This window comes from Bufo gargarizans, chromosome 3 (assembly GCF_014858855.1).
Source record: "Bufo gargarizans isolate SCDJY-AF-19 chromosome 3, ASM1485885v1, whole genome shotgun sequence".
Lineage (NCBI taxonomy): Eukaryota > Metazoa > Chordata > Amphibia > Anura > Bufonidae > Bufo > Bufo gargarizans.
Genome location: NC_058082.1, coordinates 550994536 through 551001600, shown reverse-complemented (window position 1 = coordinate 551001600; position 7065 = coordinate 550994536). Strand labels below are relative to the sequence as shown.

At 44.8% G+C, this 7065-nt stretch overlaps 1 protein-coding gene across 4 annotated transcripts in view; it reads left to right on the top strand.

Annotated features, from left to right (window-relative positions):
* The first annotated feature begins 217 nt into the window (after nt 1–217).
* The window catches only part of POU2F1 (POU class 2 homeobox 1), a 100190-nt gene continuing 93342 nt past the window's right edge, over nt 218–7065 (top strand). For all 4 annotated transcript variants that reach the window (XM_044287376.1, XM_044287374.1, XM_044287375.1 and 1 more), the window contains exon 1: nt 218–258. The gene's annotated coding sequence lies outside the window, so the exon portion shown is untranslated. The remainder of the gene's footprint in view (nt 259–7065) is intronic.

The following is a 7065-nucleotide window of genomic DNA, read 5'->3' as shown; positions in this document are numbered from 1 at the left end:
CCCACCTCCGAGCACCTGCAGCCCCAGCCTGCCTGACTGACAACGGCTGTGGGCGGAGCTAAAGCTGGAACACGTGTCTGTTTTAAATAAAGCACATTGAGTAGAAGGAAAAAAAAAATTCTCCTCAGCAGCGGGGAGGAGGGGGCCGCGCGGGGGGAGGGGGAGGGATTAGCGGCCGGGCGATTTTGGTTAAAATATTCAAAATGGCGGACGGAGGAGCAGCGAGTCAAGATGAGAGTTCAGCAGCAGCGGCAGCAGGTAATCATTACCGCGTTTTACATATTCATATTCATACACACACGGGCGACTTAGCATAATTTATTAGTACTCCGGATTATTATAATTAACGTCAGGGGTGGGGGGAGGACGGTAACTGCACCGGATCCCGGGGAGAGAGGAGGCAGGAGCGGCGGAGGATAGCAGCCCTCACCTACTGCTCACTGTGCGGGGACCGAGGGGCCAGAGGGGCCCCGGGAACAATGAGAGCGGAGCCTCACAGTCACCTATAGAGGAGCCCCGGCCGGCAGCCTCATACTGAGCAGTGTATATATATATATATATACTGACTGAGCCCTGTATACTGAGCAGTGTATATATACTGACTGAGCCCTGTATACTGTGCAGTGTATATATACTGACTGAGCCCTGTATATACTGTGCAATGTATATATATATATATATATATATATATATATATATATATATATACTGACTGAGCCCTGTATACTGTGCAATGTATATATATATACTGACATCTGTATACTGTGCAGTGTATATATACTGACTGAGCCCTGTATACTGTGCAATGTGTATATATATATATACTGACATCTGTATACTGTGCAATGTGTATATATATATATATATATACTGACATCTGTATACTGTGCAATGTGTGTGTATATATATATATATATATATATATATATATATATATATATATATACACACTGACTGAGCCCTGTATACTGTGCAGTGTGTATATATACTGACTGAGCCCTGTATACTGTGCAATGTATATATACTGACTGAGCCCTGTATATACTGTGCAATGTGTATATATATATATATATACTGACATCTGTATACTGTGCAATGTGTGTGTGTGTATATATATATATATATATACTGATCCCTGTATATACTGTGCAATGTGTATATATATATACTGACATCTGTATACTGTGCAATGTGTATATATACTGACTGAGCCCTGTATACTGTGCAATGTGTGTGTGTGTGTATATATATATATATATATATATATATATATATATATATACACTGACTGAGCCCTGTATACTGTGCAGTGTATATATACTGACTAAGCCCTGTATATACTGACTGAGCCCTGTATAGTGTGCAATGTGTATATACTGACTGAGCCCTGTATATACTGTGCAATGTGTGTGTATATATATATATATATATATACTGACATCTGTATACTGTGCAATGTGTATATATACTGACTGAGCCCTGTATACTGTGCAATGTGTGTGTGTGTGTGTATATATATATATATATATATATATATATATACACTGACTGAGCCCTGTATACTGTGCAGTGTATATATACTGACTAAGCCCTGTATATACTGATTGAGCCCTGTATATACTGTGCAGTATGTGTGTGTGTGTGTGTATATATATATATATTACACATACTGACATCTGTATACTGTGCAATGTGTATATATACTGCGCGCCGGCCGGCACACACACACACACACACACACCTCATTCATATGGGTGGTGTATAATACATCTATACTGTGCAATATATATACTGACATCTGTATATACTGAGCCCCTTATAGGCTGTGCTATGTATGTGTGTATATATATATATATATATATATATATATATATATATATATATATATATACTGACCTCATTCATATAGATAATGTATAATACAAATATACTGTGGAATTTATGTATAACCTGCCATTATCAGGAGTCCTGACTGCAGGATAACTCCCATCATCCCCCCCCCCCCATCGGTGCCCGTTGCGCTTTTTCTACGTTGTTTGCGCTGTCGCTTTTTCAGACAAAATGGCTAAAATAGAGAAATAAATCCCAGGGCTGAAAATCAATACCGGGCGCTTTTATAAAAAATAAAAATGTAAACCTGCGGTGTTGTGGTGTTCGCCCTCTCCTGTCTGCATATCATATAGAATGAGACCCCGGCCTTCGCCCCTGGCGCCTTCCCCTCCTCATTATTAGTAATACAGGCCGATCACCCCTCCCATGACCTATGTGCCCCCTCCTCATTATTACCACCATTAATATTCCCCTAATTATCCCGAAATGTCCTGCCCCTCCCCGTCTGCCACACTCTTACCTGCCGCCAGGCCTCCGGCGCGCTGTGGGATGCAGCTTTGGCCAATACTTGTATCTTCTTATGTATCATGTGTTATATCTGTATCCTATATTATATCCTCTATGTATCATGTGTTATATCTGTATCCTATATTGTATCCTCTATGTATCATGTGTTATATCTGTATCCTATATTATATCCTCTATGTATCATGTGTTATATCTGTATCCTATATTATATCCTCTATGTATCATGTGTTATATCTGTATCTTCTATTGTATCCTCTATGTATCATGTGTTGTATCCTGTATATTTATTGTACCTGGGGCACCTACCTGTGCCGGTGTGGGGTACACACTCAGATATTTCCATCTGGCGCTCTTCCTCATGACAATGTTTGTGAAAGATTTTTTGATAAATGGGGGGGGGGGGGGGGTCCAGGTACAATATGGGGAGTAGACGAGCGCGGGCGTTTTGGTGTTGATGTTGGTGCCTGGTTGTGTTTTTTAACCTTTGCCGTCCTGCTCTGGCGCAGGGTGTTCTGCGCGTGTTAGTGATTTCTATAATGGGGGTGACCCGTCCAGTGCACGGAGCGTATATTGTGCCGTATACCGCCACACTGTATTACATGGTATTTGTAGATTGATAGCGCGGCATTGACTTGAATGGAGGAAATTGCCAAATTGGCTACAAACTGTTACCTGATGTTGATAAAATATAATATACCGTATATAATATATATATTTATTGCAACCGTTATTAGATTTGCACAGTGGGACGCCACCTTGTCCTAAATGTCCAGGTTAGTGACATGGAAAAAGAAAGTTACAATTCTAGAAAGTATTTTAGATTTTCTAGTTGCTCCTTATTCGCGCTTGGATTTTTTTTATTTATATATTTTTTCTACCCACTCATTATTAGCGCCTAGATTTTTTTATTTTCATTTTTACAGATTTTTGTCTGCTCATTGGCTCTCAGAAATATTATTTAAGTATTTAGCTGTAGAATTTATTTTTAAGTATTTTTTTATTTACCTGCTCATTAGCTCTCCGAATTTTTATATTTTTTTAGTATTTTCTTTATGCCTGCTTAACATTAGCCCGCAGAATATTTTTAAGTATTTTTCAGTTCTATCTGCTCATTATTAGCTCAGATTTATATATATATTTTTTTAAGTAGATATTTTTTTTCAGTTCTATCTGCTCATTATTGGCTCTCAGAATGTTTTGTCTTTACGTCTGTATTTTAGCTTGGTTTGCACAGCCCCTCCTGGTCTCTCCCAGGACGTTCATGTCCTTATTCTGCAGGTTGGGGGGGGGTGCGCTGTGTGCCTCTGACAGGTCCTGGCCGTTCCCTCGCTCTTCCCCGCATGTTTTCAGCCCTGGATTTCCTCCCCTTGGTCCTTCGTACTTTACATATTCATTTCCGTGCTCCAGGTTTAGCATACTTTTTAAAGGGACCGCAAGTCTCCTGAATGACCCCGTAGCCGCTGGTTCCCTATGGTGCGCCGGTCAGAGGGGAGGACTGCTCTGCCATTAGGGGTCTGTGGGGTAATGTTTTGGGCCGGTGGAGGTAACGAATGAAGCGTTTAATGCAATTTTTTATTTATTTTTTTTAAGTGGCCCAGTCTCGTCTCTCTCCCTCCACCTTCTCTCATGTATGGGGCGTTCCCAGTTCCACCAGTAACCAGTACATTACAACAAAGCTTTAGCCGCATGGATGACATTCGGGGAGGGTGGGGGGGGGGGAGACATGTAGGAACCTGTAAAAGAAAAAAGAAAATACAAATCCCATCGTTTCCAGGCCGAGCCGGCGTATCCAGCCCCGTAAATGGCTGAGCCGTAATTAATAGCTTCTATGTTGTCGTGTGCTGAAATCACTGGGACAAAGGGGTGGCTTTTCGGTGGGGGTCAGAGGTCACAGCGTACCATTTCTGTTACATTATGTGAAAGCGCCCGGCTCCTGGATTTATCGCTTTGTGATGTAGATGGGGCGGAAAAAAAACATTAAAAAAGCCCCAAATGCAACGTTTATGTAATATTAATTGACAAGTTTTATTTCTTTTGTAGCACCTTGTTCATGAAGTGAGGGAGGAGGGGTTGGTGTTTTTATCCTGGGGGTCCACCATGCTTTAACTGCAGCATCAAACCGGGGGTCACTATTTCATTAACCCCTTCCTTCTGGGCAGCAGTCCTTCGACAACCTGATCTTGCGCTTTATTATAGCCTTTTGTATGACAGGTTTGTACTTTATGCTTTTTGTCGTCTGCTCACGTACCGGTAACGTCTCCTCGTGTTTAGGCCCGGGCCTGGTGTATGGACCGGCGCAGGCGACACACGGGTGTTCAGAGCCTCGCTCCTTTGATGCGTCTCTGACAGCGGGCATCTACTGTCCATGGCGGGGGCGGCTGCAGCGCGGGATTATAGATCAGTACACGCTGTCCGCTGGCGCCGTTATTATTGCTTCCCAGTAACGTGTGTCATTTTAAGGGTCTCTTCACAGGCGGCAGGTTTGTTGTAGAGATTTCTGCAAATGGCGATCAGTCCCATTCCTCTGCAGAATCCGAAATTCAGGTGAATGGAAAATTCCACTGCATCCGAATTCCCTCTTATTTGGGTCCGTGCCGCATTGTAAGGAGCTGTTTATTCAGGAGGCTCCATACATTGCAGAATTACCTCTCCTGCATCCTCCCGCTATTCCATGCGCTCCAACACATCTCTGCCTGTTGCAGCGGTCATCCTGAGCCTCCTGGTTCATGAACTGAATACCAGGAACAAAGTGTAGACTAACAGGACAGTAGGAGAGACAGAAAAAGGCTGCATAACTCAGGAGACCGTCGCCAATCGGGGTCTATGAAAAGCTGAGCAACTGCCCCTATGGGGTCTGTCCTGGCAGCCGTTATTACCTTTTACTTACGGTATAAATTGGATATGTTCTTAAGAGAATGACCCTTTGATGACCAATTCATCATTTCATGGAGTTATCAATTCTTGGTGTACCTCGAGGCAAAAAAACGAACAAAAACAAAAAATCTGTAGCCTTATGCAATGTGCTGCAGGCCTCATCAATCCCTTTATAGCAGTGCCAGCCTGGTGGGATGTGCTGCAGACCCCATGATATTTCTCTATAGCGCCAGTCTGATGCAATGTGCTGCATCCCTCATGAATCCCTCTATACCACCACCAGCCTGGTGCGATGTGCTGCAGGCCTCATGAATCCCTCCATAGCAGTGCCAGCCTGGTGTGATGTGCTGCAGGCCTCATGAATTCCTCCATAGCACAGTGCCAGCCTGGTGCGACGTGCTGCAGGCCTCATGAATCCCTCTATAGCAGTGCCAGCCTGGTGCGATGTGCTGCAGGCCTCATGAATCCCTCTATAGCAGTGCCAGCCTGGTGCGATGTGCTGCAGGCCTCATGAATCCCTCTATACCATCAGCCTGGTGCGATGTGCTGCAGGCCTCATTAATCCCTTTATACCGCTGGCCATGCGCCTGTGTCTAATAATAAAATGGCCGTGTCTGCCTGTAACGAGGATGGATGACGCGCTGGTCGTCGGCGGTGACCTTGGAACTCTGCTTAGACTTTTTATTAGCAAAATAATAGGTTGGCTTTTTGCTTTTGTTGAGCGAAATCTGACAACCCGTAATTAAAATGAGGCCCCTGCTGTGTCCGCCAGGAGCGAGGATATCCACCGCGTTAATGCAGCCGGTGACAAACTTCCCGCACTGTTCTGTAGCATCCACTACATGGCAGAGGGAACCTGTAAGGGCGGCGGGGCCTCAGGACTGTGTATAGGAGGGGGCCCCGCGTGGTCTGACTGTGCAGGGGGTCCAGCAGGTGACTTGTCTGTTTCCTGCAGCTCCTGCGTGTTATGTGACGCGTGTCTACGGCGCGTCGTCATCTGGACCGTTTTTATATGTCGCGGCCTTTGGATTCTGTCTGGATTTATTAGAACTTCCAGTTTTTCTTCCATTTTAAAGCCGATGTGAGGCCCTTGTTGGTTGCTCCACAGTTCTGCCAGGACCAGGGGTGACCAAGGCTTGGCTCTAGGACCTCTGAATATTTCCTCTTGTGGATACCATGTAATACAGAGTTGTCTTTAGAAGCTGCCGATAGAAGAAAGCTTTTATTTTCTGGTATTGTTTATTTTGCAGCATTTGCAGTAAATCGCTGCCTGTGGCTGAGGCAGGGCCATGGCGGTCACACTTGGTAATAGACTTGTGAAGGTCGAGCCCACGGTGGTAGAGACCGAGCTTCAGTGGACGGATTCGCAATGCTGGTTGTGTGGTGTTTCATCCAACAGTGGGTTAATAGTGGTGCATCAGCGGCCAGCGAAGGGTTAATAGTAGTAGTGCAGTGGCGGCCAGAGGGGGGTTAATAGTGGTTGCAGGCAGAGGGTTAATAACAGTGGGGCTGCAGCAGTAGCCGGTTAATAATGTTGCAGCTGGCAGTGGATTAGGGAGCAGGTGTTGCAGCAGTATCCAGCGGAGGGTTAATAGTGGTGCAGCAGGCGGTTAATAATAGTGGCCAGCAGAGGGTTAATAGTGGTGCAGCAGTGGTTGGCAGAGGGTTAATAGTGGTGCAGCAGTGGTTGGCAGAGGGTTAATAGTGGTGTAGCAGTGGTTGGCAGAGGGTTAATAGTGGTGTAGCAGTGGTTGGCGGAGGGTTAATAGTGGTGCAGCAGCGGCTGGTGGAGGGTTAATAGTGGTTGCAGCAGCAGGCAGAGGGTTAATAGTG